The sequence below is a fragment of the Mustela erminea genome, chromosome X (genome assembly GCF_009829155.1).
Source record: "Mustela erminea isolate mMusErm1 chromosome X, mMusErm1.Pri, whole genome shotgun sequence".
Taxonomy (NCBI): Eukaryota; Metazoa; Chordata; class Mammalia; order Carnivora; family Mustelidae; genus Mustela; species Mustela erminea.
In genome coordinates, this window is record NC_045635.1 from 59,211,432 (window position 1) to 59,225,023 (window position 13,592).

Here is a 13,592-nt window from a genome sequence, read left to right on the forward strand (position 1 = left end):
GTAATGAGTGACAGCGGAGTGGCGGGGGGAAGGCAGGGACCCGGCCCTCACGTGCCCCTCCTTCCCTTGTCTGCAGCCTTGGGCTCCCCTAACCATTCTGAATGTCATAGTTGTGGGGTGTCTTAAGCCTGGTCTCCAGCCACCTGGGGCGGGTTAAATGGCTCTGGCTCAGTGACAACGCCTATGCAGTAACCGTTACTGCCTGATGACCCCAAAACCAGGCCCTGCAAAGGCACTCCCCTACTCCCTCAACGGTCTTAGGGTAAGTTCTGGGATCTTCTCCCTGAGTCTTCCAGCAGGAGCTCCCTGCATTATCTCTCCAGTAGTTTTCCTCACCGAGGCCAACAGCTCCGTTTCCTCCTTTCTCTCTCTGTGCCTCTCTCTTCCTCCCTCCCTCCCTTTTTCTGTCCTTGTCTCTTTCCTCCTCTCTCTCTCTCTCTCTCTGGCGCGCACTCTCTCCCTCCCTCTCTCTCTCTCTCTCCCTCTCAGCTAGTCTCTTTTTGTCTCAGTCTCTGTCTCTGTCTCTGCCTCTCGTTTGCAAGAGCACGCACGCGCGCGCACACACGCCCCCACCACCACCCGCAGCCCCTCCCTCCCGCTCCCGGATGGTCCTTAGCATGTGGGTGTGGCTGAGGTTGAAGCTTGAGAAGTGGGCTAGGGGGAGGGGGCACAGCGTTAGGCCTACCGGTTAAAAAAATATATTTGTGTGTGCCAGGATCCTTGCTCAGTCCCCATTATAGTTAGAGCACTTTGCAGTCCCTGCCCCCTACTTTCCTCCTCCAACCCCCGAGGGCTAGAGAGCTTTTAGTGTCTGAGATCCCAGTGGAGGCTCGGGCCGGAGGGGAGTCCTGCCACAGATTTAGGAACGTGTAGATTCGGTGTCCAGTGCCTGCTATAGCTTGCCTCTTTGCTCTGGGCCTTCCTTCCCACACTAAGCCTCTCCTGGCCTTCTGGTCCTAGGGAGTTTTAGCCTCCCTCCTCTCACTCACTTTTCCCAGAAACCTTAATCCTTCCTGGCTCCCCACATGGCCTTGAGATTATCTTTGCTCTCTCTGGTACACAGAGATAAAAGGAAGACTTTCCCCCCTCAGGTTTCCCAAACCCAGCTTCCTTTCGGTCTTAACCAGTATTCTGTGTACCTATTCCCCACCTTCTGCTTACTTCCATGTCCCTGTACCTCCCTTTGCATTTTCAATTTGTTCCATCTCGGTTAGTCCACCTGCCTGCCCTTCTCAACTCATGCTTGGATCCTTGGCTCGCCTGGTTGCAGAGAATGCCTGGTTTCAAGCTGAAGGGAGACAGTCTAAGGAGGGATTAATGGTGTATTACTAATTCAGAGGCAGCATGGTGGCATGGAAGTGTGTGGGCTCTGGAGACAGGCGGGGGTTCTAATCTCAGCTCTGCTCACTTTTTAGCCATTTGACTTTGGACAAGTCACTTGTCAAGTCACCGGATTTTAGTTTTCTCTTCAGCACAGATAAGAAAGCCATCTAAGGGCGCCTGGGTGGCTCAGTGGGTTAAGCCGCTGCCTTCCGCTCAGGTCAGGATCTCAGGGTCCTGGGATTGAGCCCCGCCTCAGGCTCTCTGCTCAGCGGGGGGCCTGCTTCCCTTCCTTTCTCTCTGCCTGTCTCTCTGCCTACTTGTGATCTCTCTCTGTCAAATAAATAAATAAAATCTTTAAAAAAAAAAAAAGAAAGCCATCTAAATGTCCAATAACAGGGGTTAAGTCGGTTTTGTCTATATTCATTCAATGGATGTACTCATTAAAACGTGGTTACATTAGAAAAAAAGAACCAATGACAGCACAACACAGATAATTTTCAGTGCAGTGGACGCATGTCACACATTATCAAAACTCACAGAACATATGATGCCAAAAGCAAACTCTTATGTAAACCATGGGCTTTGAGTGATAACAATGTGTCATCAATTGTAACAAATAAGGGATGTTGATCCAGGGAGTGCCAGGAAGGTACACAGAGACTATATGGGAAGTGTCTGTACTTTCAGCTCACTTGTGCCGCAAACCTAAAATTGTTCTAAAAATACACTTTAGTCTATTAAAAGAATAAATGACACACAAAAATGTTCCTGTTATGTTGTTTTTTATTTTTGTTTTTAAGATATCTCTATACCCAATGTGGAGCTTGAACTTGCAACCCTGAAATCAAGAGACCCATGTTTTACTGAGCCAGCCAGATGCCCCGTCCTGGAACATTTTCGAAATAGGAGTTAAACCATGATGATAACTTCGTAGAGAAATTCTATATATAGTTGACCTTGAACAACATGGGTTTGAACTGTATGGGTCCACTTACATGTGGATTTTTTTCAATACAGTACAGTACTGTAAGTGTATTTTCTTTTCCTTATAATTTTCCTAACAGCATTTTCTTTTCTCTAGCTTGCCTTATTGTAAGCCTATAGTATACAATACATATAACGTACAAAATAGGTGTTAATCAATGATTTATGTTATTGGTAAGACTTTCTTGTCATCAGTAGTAGTTAAGTTTCAGGGTAGTCAAACTTGGATTTTCAACTGTGCCCCTATCCCCACGTTGTTCAAGGGTCAACTGTACAGGTATACATAGAAAAAGACTAGAAGGAAATACTGGCTATAATACCTCATAGGGCTGCTATTAAGGGAGATGTACACCTATCCAATGTTGAATAGATACCGCTTCATAGGTTACTATTATCATTAAAAAAGAAACATACCTGACTTCATGCATGGTCTGGGACTTTGCACACTGAAACCTTTGTGTCCTTAAAACAAATACATTTCTTTTGGTCTTTGACTAAGCCAAGAGTACCCACAGTTGATAGGTTTGAATATGTATGGGCCACTGATGAAAGGCTGTAATATAAAAGGGGGGGGTTGGTTAAGAGTGTGGCCTGCGGGCACCTGGGTGGCTCAGTGGGTTAAGCCGCTGCCTTCGGCTCAGGTCATGATCTCAGGGTCCTGGGATCGAGTCCCGCGTCGGGCTCTCTGCTCAGCAGGGAGCCTGCTTCCCTCTCTCTCTCTCTCTGCCTGCCTCTCCTACTACTTGTGATTTCTCTCTGTCAAATAAATAAATAAAATCTTTAAAAAAAAAAAAAAAAAAAAAGAGTGTGGCCTGCAATTCAATGCTCTCATTTTTAGCCTTGCTAGTTATCACGTAGTACTCAATTCTGTTACTTGTTATTCATCAGTTATAAAGCACTCAAGTGCTGTAAGCACTGTACAACAGGTAAAAACTCAATCCTTGTCCTCATGAGAGCTCTTTCATTTTAATTATGTATGTGTGTGTGTATGTATATATATACACATGCACATACATATATGATTTCTGATTACAAAAATATAATAAATGTTCACGTAAAAATTTTGTAAAACATAAAAAGTCTGAAGAAAAAAACATTGATCACTCATATCCTACCTATTAAATCTGGAGATGACCTGTTTTTGATGTATTTCTTTCTAGTTCTTTTTTTGCATCATATTTTTTTTTTTACAAAATTGGGATTCTCTTGTACGACATGTTCTACAACATAATTATAATGACTGTGTATTATTTCATCGTTTGGATTCTACCATGCTTTATTTAATTACTGCTGGATGTCAAACTTTTTTTTGTACCACAGGCAAGCCTACATATAACCTGGTCAAAGAAATAGAGGTACTGTTTGGCAATCATTTGATTAGAGTCAGATTCACTCTTTAGAAACAACCGTGGAAACACATGGATTCTTATTTAATGTTTTATACCATTTTGAAGTACCCTGGAGTGAAGAAAAGGAAATAAGTATTTAGGGAGACTAGTGAGCTCCTCAACCACGGAGACCAGTTTTTACTTGTCTCTTTCTCCAGCATCTAGCATAGTCCTTGGTACTCAATAAATGTTTGTTGGATGAATTGATGAATGTGTGAATAAAGGACAGAGCAGGGGAAGCCCCAATGAACCCAAATTGCAGCAATACTTCTAGGATGTAAGGCTTAACAAGGGCAAAGATAAAACTGAAACAAGAGAGGAAAAAAGGCAGGAAGGCAAAAATAAGGAATCTTCATCTTTCTCTTTAAAAAGAATTAGTATGGGGGGGAGAAAAAAAAAGAATTAGTATAAACCTATGACTATACGGTCAATTAATCTTCAATAAAACAGGAAAGAATATCCAATGAGAAAAGGACAGTCTCTTCCACAAATGGTGTTGGGGAAACTGGACCACTTTCTTTCAGTATACACAAAAATAAATTCAAAATGGATTAAAGAGCTAAACGTGAGACCTGAAACCATAAAAATCCTGAAGAAAGCATGGGCAGTAACCTCTTTGACATAGGCTGAGGCAGCTTTTTCCTAGATATGTCCCGTGAGGCAAGGGAAACAAAAGCAAAAATAAACTATTGGGGCTACATCAAAACAAAAAGCTTCTGCGCAGCAAAGGTAGCCATCAACAAAACTAAAAGGCAACCAATGGAATGGGACAACATATTTGCAAATGACATATCTGATAAAGGGCTGGTATCCAAAACATATAAAGAACTTCTAAAACTCAACACCCAAAGAACCTCATTCGATTTAAAAATGGACAGAAGACATGAAGACATGGGTTCTCTCATTTTTTCCAAAGAAGACATGTAGATGGCCAACAGTTTCATAAAAAGATGTTCAGGGAAATGCAAATCAGACCTACAATGAGATGTCACCTCACACCTGTCAGAATAGCTAGGATCAACAACACAAGAAACAACAGGTGTTGTCGAGGACGTGGAGAAAAAGGAACCCTCATGCAGTGTTGGTGGGAATGCAAACCGGTGTGGCCACTGTGCAAATGCAGTATAGAGGTTCCTTAAAAATTTAAAAATAGAACTACCCTAGCATGCAATTCTTGGTCTTGGGGTTGTGAGTTCAAGCCCCGTTCTGGGCCTAGAATTTAATTAAAAAACCAGAACTAACCTATGAAAATTAAAAATATAACTACCCTATGATCTAATAATCTCACTACTGGGTATTTACCCAAAGAATACAAAACACTAATTCTAAGGGATACATGCACCCTATATTTATAACAACATTGTTTACAGTAACCAAGATATGGAAGCAGACTAAGTGTCCAACCATTGATGAGTGGGTAAAGAAGATGAGGTAGATACACATACAATGGAATATTATTACATACAAGACTGAAATCTCATTTGCCGTGACATGGATGGAGCTAGAAAGTATAATGCTAAGAAAAATAAGTTAGGGGAGCCTGGGGGTTCTGTCGTCAAGTGTCTCCCTTCAGCTCGGGTCATGATCCCGGAGTCCTGGAATTAAGTCCCGCATCAGGCTCCCTGCTCAGCAGGGAATCTGCCTCTCCCTCTCCCTCTGCCTGCTGCTCTGCCTTCTTGCGCGCGCTCTCTCTCTGTCAAGTAAATAAAATTTTTAAAAATCTTTAAAAATATAAGTTAGTCAGAGAAAGACAAATACCATATCATTTCCCTCGTACATGGAATTTAAGAAACAAAACAAGCGAGCAAAGGGAAAAAGAGAGAGAAAGAGAGACAAACCAAGAAACATACTCTTGGTTATAGAAAACAAACTGATGATTACCAGAGGGGATGTGGGTGGGGGTTGGGTGAAATAGGTGCTGGGGGTTAAGGAGTCCCTTGTGGTGATGAGCACAGGGGTGATGTGTGGAGTCGTTGAATCACCATACCATACACTGAAACTAATGTAACACTATACGTTAACTAAGTGGAATTAAAATTTTCAAAAGAGGGGCGCCTGGGTGGCTCAGTGGGTTAAAGCCTCTGCCTTCGGCTCGGGTCATGATCTCAGGGTCCTGGGATTGAGCCCCACATCGGGCTCTCTGCTCCGTGGAGAGCCTGCTTCCTCCTCTCTCTGCCTGCCTGCCTACTTGTGATCTCTGTCTGTCAAATAAATAAATAAAATCTTTAAAAATAAATAAATAAAATAAAATAAAATAAAATAAAATAAAATAAAATTTTCAAAAGAGAGGGATTAGTGAAATATAGTGAAAAGACACCTATTCCTCCTTACCAGCAAGTCTAATTATGGCAGTCTGACCTACTAGTGTGCTTCAGACTATACTCTCCTCTTTAACATTCCCTCTGTCCTGTCCAAACATCTCTCCCAGCTTTGGAGGTGACATATCCCAATTGCCTCCACATAAGATCAACTGACGTTATGAGACACACCCTACGATCTATGTGGGTCCCAAGGTCCCTATAGACTTTCTGCTATGGCACTATCCCTCGGGAAATCAACTTAGGTTAATAATATTTCTTTGAGTTCCATTTACACTTTTTTTTAAAGATTTTTTTTTTTTATCTAGAGAGACAAAGTGAGAGAGGGAACACAAGCAGGGGGACTGGGAGAGGGAGATGCGGGCTTCCCACTGAGCAGGGAGCGTGAGGAGGGGCTCGATCCCAGGACCCTGGGATCATGACCTGAGCCAAAGGCAGATGCTTAACGACTGAGCCACCCAGGTGCCCCCACTTCTTTTTAAAATAAGAGCTTTATTGAGGTAGAATTCATATATTACAATATTTGCCCATTTGCTGTGTATAATTCAGTGGATTTTAGTATATTCATGGATCTGTGCAATAATTACCACAGTTTTACAACATTGTCATCATTTTTTTAAAATTATTTTAATACCAGTGTAATCAACATACAGTGTGGTAGTTTTTTAAGATGTACAGTATAGTGATTCAACAATTCTATACATTACTCAGTGCTCATCATGATAAGCATACTCTTTTTTCATAGAGAAAGGGGGGAGAGGCAGAGGGAGAGAAAAAATATTTTTAAAAATATTTTAATTATTTATTTTCGGGGGGAGGGGCAGAGGGAGAGGGAGAAAGAGAACCCAAGCAGACTCCATGTTGAGCATAGAGCCTGGTGCAGGACTTGATCCCATGACCCAAAGACCGTGACCCAAGCCAAAATCAAGAGATGAACACTCAATCTGCCAAGCTACCCAGGTGCCCCGAGAGAGACAATCTCAAGCAGGCTCCACACCCAGCATGGAGCCTGACACGGTTCTATCTCACAACTGTGAGGTCAGGACCTGAGCTGAAATCAAGAAGCAGATGCTTAACTGACTGAGTCACCCAGACACCCCAATAAGTGTACTCTTTTCTTTTTAAAGAATAATAAGTGTACTCTTAATCCCCTTCACCTATTTCACCTGTCCCTGTCCCCCGCCCCCATCAGTTTATTCTCTATAGCTTAGAGTCTGTTTTTTGGTTTGTCTCTCTCTTTTTTTTCTTTTTTTCCTTTTTCATTTGTTTTGTTTCTTAAATTCCACATATGACTGAAATCATATGGTATTTATCTTTCTCTGACTGACTTATTTTGCTTAGCATTATACTCTCTAGATCCATTCGTGTTGTTGCAAATGGTAAGATTCCATTCTTTTTTATGGCCGAATAATATTCCTCTGTGTGTGTGTGTGTGTGTGTGTGTGTGTGTGTGTGTGTGTGAGAGAGAGAGAGAGAGAGAGAGAGATACACTACACCTTTATTCGTTTATCTATCAGTGGACACTTAGGTTGCTTTCATAATTTGGCTATTGTAAATAATGCTGTTATAATCATAGGGATGCATGTATCCTTTCAAATTAATGTTTTATATTCTTTTTTAAAAAATATTTAATTAATTAATTTATTTGACAGAGAGAGAGATCACAAGTAGGTAGAGAAGCAGGCGGGTGGGGGGAGCAGGCCCCCTGCTGAGCAGAGAGCCAATAAGGCACTCGATCCCAGGACCCTGAGACCATGACCTGAGCCGAAGGCAGAGGCTTAACCTATTGACCACCCAGGTGCCACTGTTTTGTATTCTTTTTGAATTTAAATTCAATTTATTTATTTCAGTGCAATTAATTAACATATACTGTATTATTTGTTTTAGGGGTATAAGTCTGTGATTCATCGGTCTTACATAATATCTCATTACAACACATACCCTCCCCAATATCCATCACCCAGTTACCCTATCCCTCCAGGCCCCCTCCCCTCCAGCAACCCTCAATTTGTTTCCTAAGATTGAGAGTCTCTTATGGTTTGTCTCCCTCTCTAGTTTCATCTTCTTTCATTTTTTTTCTCTCTTCCCCTATGATCCTATGCCTTGTTTCTTAAATTCCACATATCAGTGAGACCATATGATAATTATCTTTCTCTGACTTGTTTTGCTTATGGGCAGAATACCCTCTAATTCCATCCATGTTATTGCAAATGGCAAGATTTCATTTTTTTAAAATGAAATTTTTTCATCTTTATTTATTTATTTATTTAATTTATTTTTCAGAGAGAGAGAGAGTATGAGCAGGGGGGAGGAGGCAGAGTGAGAGGGAGAAACAGACTCCCCGATGAGCAGGGAGCCTAATGCAGGACTCGATCTCAGGACCTTGGAATCATAATCTGAACTGAAGGCAGATGCTTAACCGAGTGAGCCACCCAGGTGTCTCAAGATTTCATTTTTTTTTTTTGGTGGCTGCATACATTCCTGTGTGTGTGTGTGTGTGTGTGTGTGTGTGTGTGTGTGTGTGTTTATCACATCGTCTTTATCCATTCATCTGTCAATGGACATCTGGGCTCTTTCCATAGTTTGGCTATTGTGGACACTACTGCTATATACATTGGGGTGCAAGTGCCCCTTCAGATCACTACCTTTGTATCTTTGGGGTAAATACCCAGTAATGTGATTACCAGGTCATAGGGTAGTTCTATTTTTAATTTTTTGAGGAACCTTCATACTATTTTCCACAGTAGCTGTACCGGTTTGCATTTCCACCCATTTTCATCATTTTAAAAAAAGAAAGTCTGTATGCTTTTTTAAAAGATTTTATTTTTGCAAGAGAGAAAGAAAGAGAGTGAGCACAAGCTGGGAGGGAGGGGCAGAGGGACAAGCAGACTACCTGCTGAGCAGGGAGCCAGAAGTGGGTCTTGATCCCAGGACCCTGGATAATGACCTGAGCCAAAGAGAGACGCCCAACCAACTGAGCCACCCAGGTGCCCACGAAAGTCTATATTTTTAAGCTAGATTCTCCCATCCCCCCCACCCCTGTAGCCTTATGTAAGCACCACTCTACTTTCAGTCTCCATAGATTCACCTATTCTGGACATTTCATATAAGTGGAATCATATAATATGTGATCTTTTGTGACTGGCTTTTTCACTTAGCATAATGTTCTCAAGGTCCATCCATGTTGCATCATGTATCAGAACATACTACTTTTATGGTTGAAAAATATTCCAGGGGCGCCTGGGTGGCTCAGTGGGTTAAAGCTTCTGCTTTCGGCTCAGGTCTTGATCCCAGCAGATCCAGAGTCAAGCTCTCTGATCAGCGGGGAGCCTGCTTCCCTTCCTTTCTCTCTGGCTGCTTCTCTGCCTACTTGTGATCTCTGTCAAATAAATAAATAAAATCTTTAAAAAAAAAAAAAAGAAAAATATTCCACTACATGGATATCCCATATTTTACTTATCTATTTATCAGTTGATGTACTTGTTGGCTATTATGAATAATACTGATATAAACATTTGTATACAGAAATTAGAGTGATGAGGCACCAAGCTAAGAACCCTGATAGCGACCGAGAACTGGAAGAGACAAGACTGTCTCTCCTAGAGCCTCCTAAGAGATTCTGAAGAATCACGGCCCTGTCCACACTTTAATTTCATCCCAGTGATACTGATTTCAGACTCTGCCTTCCAGAACTGTGAGAGAATACATTTCTGTTATTTTAAGCCATCAACATTGTGGTAATTTTTTTTAAAGATTTTATTTATTTATTTGACAGAGATCACAAGTAGGCAGAGAAGCAGGCAGAGAGAGAGAGGAAGGGAAGCAGGCTCCCTGCTGAGCAGAGAGCCAGATGCAGGGCTGGATCCCAGGACCCTGAGACCATGACCTGAGCGGAAGGCAGAGGCTTAAACCACTGAGCCACCCAGGCGCCCCAACTTTGTGGTAATTTTTTACAACACTTCAGGACAGTACTACAGTGGTCCTTCTTAAGTTCAAACCTATCATACATAGAAAAAATGTATTTTCTCTTTGTCTCTCAGTCTCTTTGTCTCTCTCGCTCTCTAGAAATAAATAAATATATAAATACACATACACACACAGAGGCGCTCATGCACACTTGTGTGCATCTGTGATAGTTTGGAAAAAAATGCACTAAAATGTTAACAGCAATTTCTCCATAATGGGATTATGATGATTTTTTTTTTATACTCTTGATTTTTAGTTTTGCCCTGAATAAGCATATATTACTTTCATAATCAGGAAAAAACAACATAGGAACACCTGGATGGCTCAATCAGTTAAGTGTCTGCCTTCGACTCAGGGCATGATCCCAGGGTCCTGGGTCGGAGCCCTGAATCAGGCTCCCTGCTCAGTGGGGAGCCTGCTTCTCCCTTTACCTGCCACTCCCCCTGCTTGTACTCTCTCTCTCTCTCTCTCTCTGACATAAATAAATAAATAAATAAATATCTTTAAAAAAGACAAATTTTGGGGGCACCTGGGTGGCTCAGTTGGTTAAGCATCTGGCTTCGGCTCAGGTCATGTTCTTGGGGTCCTGTGATCAAACCCCTGAATGGGTTTCCCTGCGCAGCAGGGAGTCTGCTTCTCCCTCTGCCCTTTACCCTGCTCGTGCTCTCTCTCTCAAATAAATAAATAAAATCTTAAAAAGAAAACCCATAAATTACTTTAAAAAATCTTCAATGTCTCCCCATCACTTAACAAAGTAAAGTACAAACTCCTAAGTACAGCACAGGCCCTCAATTATTTGGCTTATGCCTATCTCTCTAGCCTAATTTCCTATCTCTTAGCCTCCCCATTTTTCTTCAGCCAGGCTGAATTACCTAAAACATAGGTCATTCAGCTTCTGATCCATTGCCAATTGCCAATCCATCATTCAGCTTCTGATCCAGAGCTTCTTCAACTTCTTGGTTAGGACCCAGTTCAAAAGCGTTCTTTCTTGTGAAGCCATTCCTGATCCACTCATGCAGACCCCTGCTAACTTCGATTTACCACTTTACCTCTGCTATTATTTTTTTAAGATTTTATTTATTTATTTTTACAGGGAGAGAGAACAAGCAGGCCCTAGGCAGAGGGAGAGGGAGAAGCATGCTCCCGCTGAGCAGAGATCCCCACCCAGATGCCCCTGGTGCTATTATTTTATTTGCCTAGAGTATTGCAATTATTTGTTTACATCAACATTTCTGTTTATATTGTGATTGTCTTGAGGAGATACATGCAAGTATAACAGTCTTCCTTTTATTTTGTTACCAAATATTTTCCAACATAAACAGCTGTTGTGATTTTTAACAAGGTATACATTCATTAGAATGTTACTGAATCCAGGGTAACATCCAGTCCTGCAGCAGTTTCCTTGCTCAGCGGGGAGCCTGTTTTTCCTTCTTCTCCTTCTGCCTTTCCCCCTGATTGTATGCTCTGTGTGTGTGTCAAATAAATAAAATCTTTTTAAAAAATGTTACCAAGGAGCACCTGGGTGGCTCAGAGCATCAGGCTCTCTGCTCAGCAGGGAGCCTGCTTCTCCCTTTCCCTCTTCTTGGGGCTCTGGCACTTGTGCTCTCTCCCTTTCTCTCTAATAAATAAATAAATAAAATCTGAAAATAAATGTTACCAAATCCATAGTAGCTTTTCTATAATTTGTATTTTTTCACTGGAGACACTAAAAACCATCATGTGGGTGTCTATAAAATATTTTATTTTATTTTTTAATATTTCATATTAAAAAGTCCTCATAGATCTTTATGCATTTATATGGGAAGAGAGCTAAAGTATTTTTTAAAGTGAGAAGTCATGGCTCAAAAAAAAAAATGTATACCTTAGCTTAATCCTATGTGTATTAAAAAAAAGTATAAACATTTCTTTTTGACTAGGTAAATACAGACATAGCAAATAGAAATGGAAGAAAGTGGTCATAATTGTAACCAGACGGAGGGATTTTTCTCTTTATACTCTTAGGTATTGTTTTTTTTCCCATGAGCAGGGAAATAAATGTTTTTCAGGAATAGAGGTGATATTTTTGTTGTTATATTAGAGATGTTACTTATTCTCAAAAAACAGTTTGGGAAAAATTGGTCTAGAAATGTCCAATATGGTAGCCACTAGCCATATGTGACTACTTAAATTTTAGCTGATTAAAATTAAATTAACAATTTGGTAACTGAGTTGCACTACTCATATTTCAAGCCCTCAATGGCCACATATGTAGAGCCAGTAGTTACTGTACTGAACAAAGCAAATAACATTTCTTCTTTTTTTTTTAAGATTTTATTTATTTATTTGACAGACAGAGATCACAAGTAGGCAGAGAGAGATAGAGGAGGAAGCAGGTTCCCCGCTGAGCAGAGAACCCAATGTGGGGCTCGATCTCAGGACCCTGGGATCATGATCGGAGTGGAAGGCAGAAGCTTTAACCCACTGAGCCACCCAGGCGCCCCTTCTTCTACTTCTTTTTTTTTCAAAGATTTTATTTTTTTATTTGACAGAGACAGAGAGAGTACAGGAAGGGGGAGACTCCCCATGGAGCAGGGAGCCCCCCCATGGAGCAGGGAGCCCTAGGCACGGCTTGAAATCTCAGGACCTCGAGATCATGGCCCCAGCTGAAGGCAGACGTTTAACCTTCTGAGCCACCCAGGCACCCGGCAAATAACATTTCTGTCCTTGCAGAAGTTCCTAGTGGACAGTGCAGGTCTAGATCACTGTTGTCCGCACATAATGAGGCACCAGTTGGGACACCCTGAAACCCTGAGTGTGAAATTACTTAGCAGGAACGAACTATAACCACCAATCAGTTGAGACTTGTAGCTCTTGATTAACAACAGGGCTAGTTTGGCATTACTCGAAAATGAAAGCGCCTACCTGACTGGCATCCTACAGAATATAAAATCAGTCTGATCCGGAGGCCTACAATGTATCCATGGCAATAAAGACACCTGTTGAATCTCTTTGTGATTCACAGAACAATAGTGGTGTTTGGACTGCTGGGTTCCCTGGTTACCATGGAAATAGGTAGTTACAATTGTATTTAATCACAGAAACTAAGTTATCAATCCCCATCATCTCCTCCACCCCCTTCTATAATCATAACAATAACCATAGCCATAGTGATGACTGTTTCAGTTGGGCTTCATGAGTAGACCTGGCGGCAGAAGCAACTAGAAATATAAGTATGCAATGTCAGAGGGCAATCCCTAATGAGGAAGTGTGAAAAAAGAAACATGGCGGGGCATTTTTTCAGAAGGAAAAGGCTAGATCTACCACACGGATACAATGACATTGTTACTCTTGCTTCTTGCACAGGCGCAGTGCAGGAGTTCTCAGCGCACGCCTACGCGCACTTTTTTGCACCTTTTCTTCTCTTTCCACTTTCCTCTCTCTCCTTTTTCGCCCTCTCCTTTGCCTCTACCATTACTTGGTTTTTCAGTCTTTCTGTTAGCCTGATTAGGCTCTCCTTCCGACCCTCCATCCTCCTCCCCACCACTTTATCCCCCTCCCCCTTCCTTTACCTTCTCGAGTAGACGACAACTTGCGCATGCGCATTAAGTAGAACGCCTCGCTCTTTGTCCCCCAT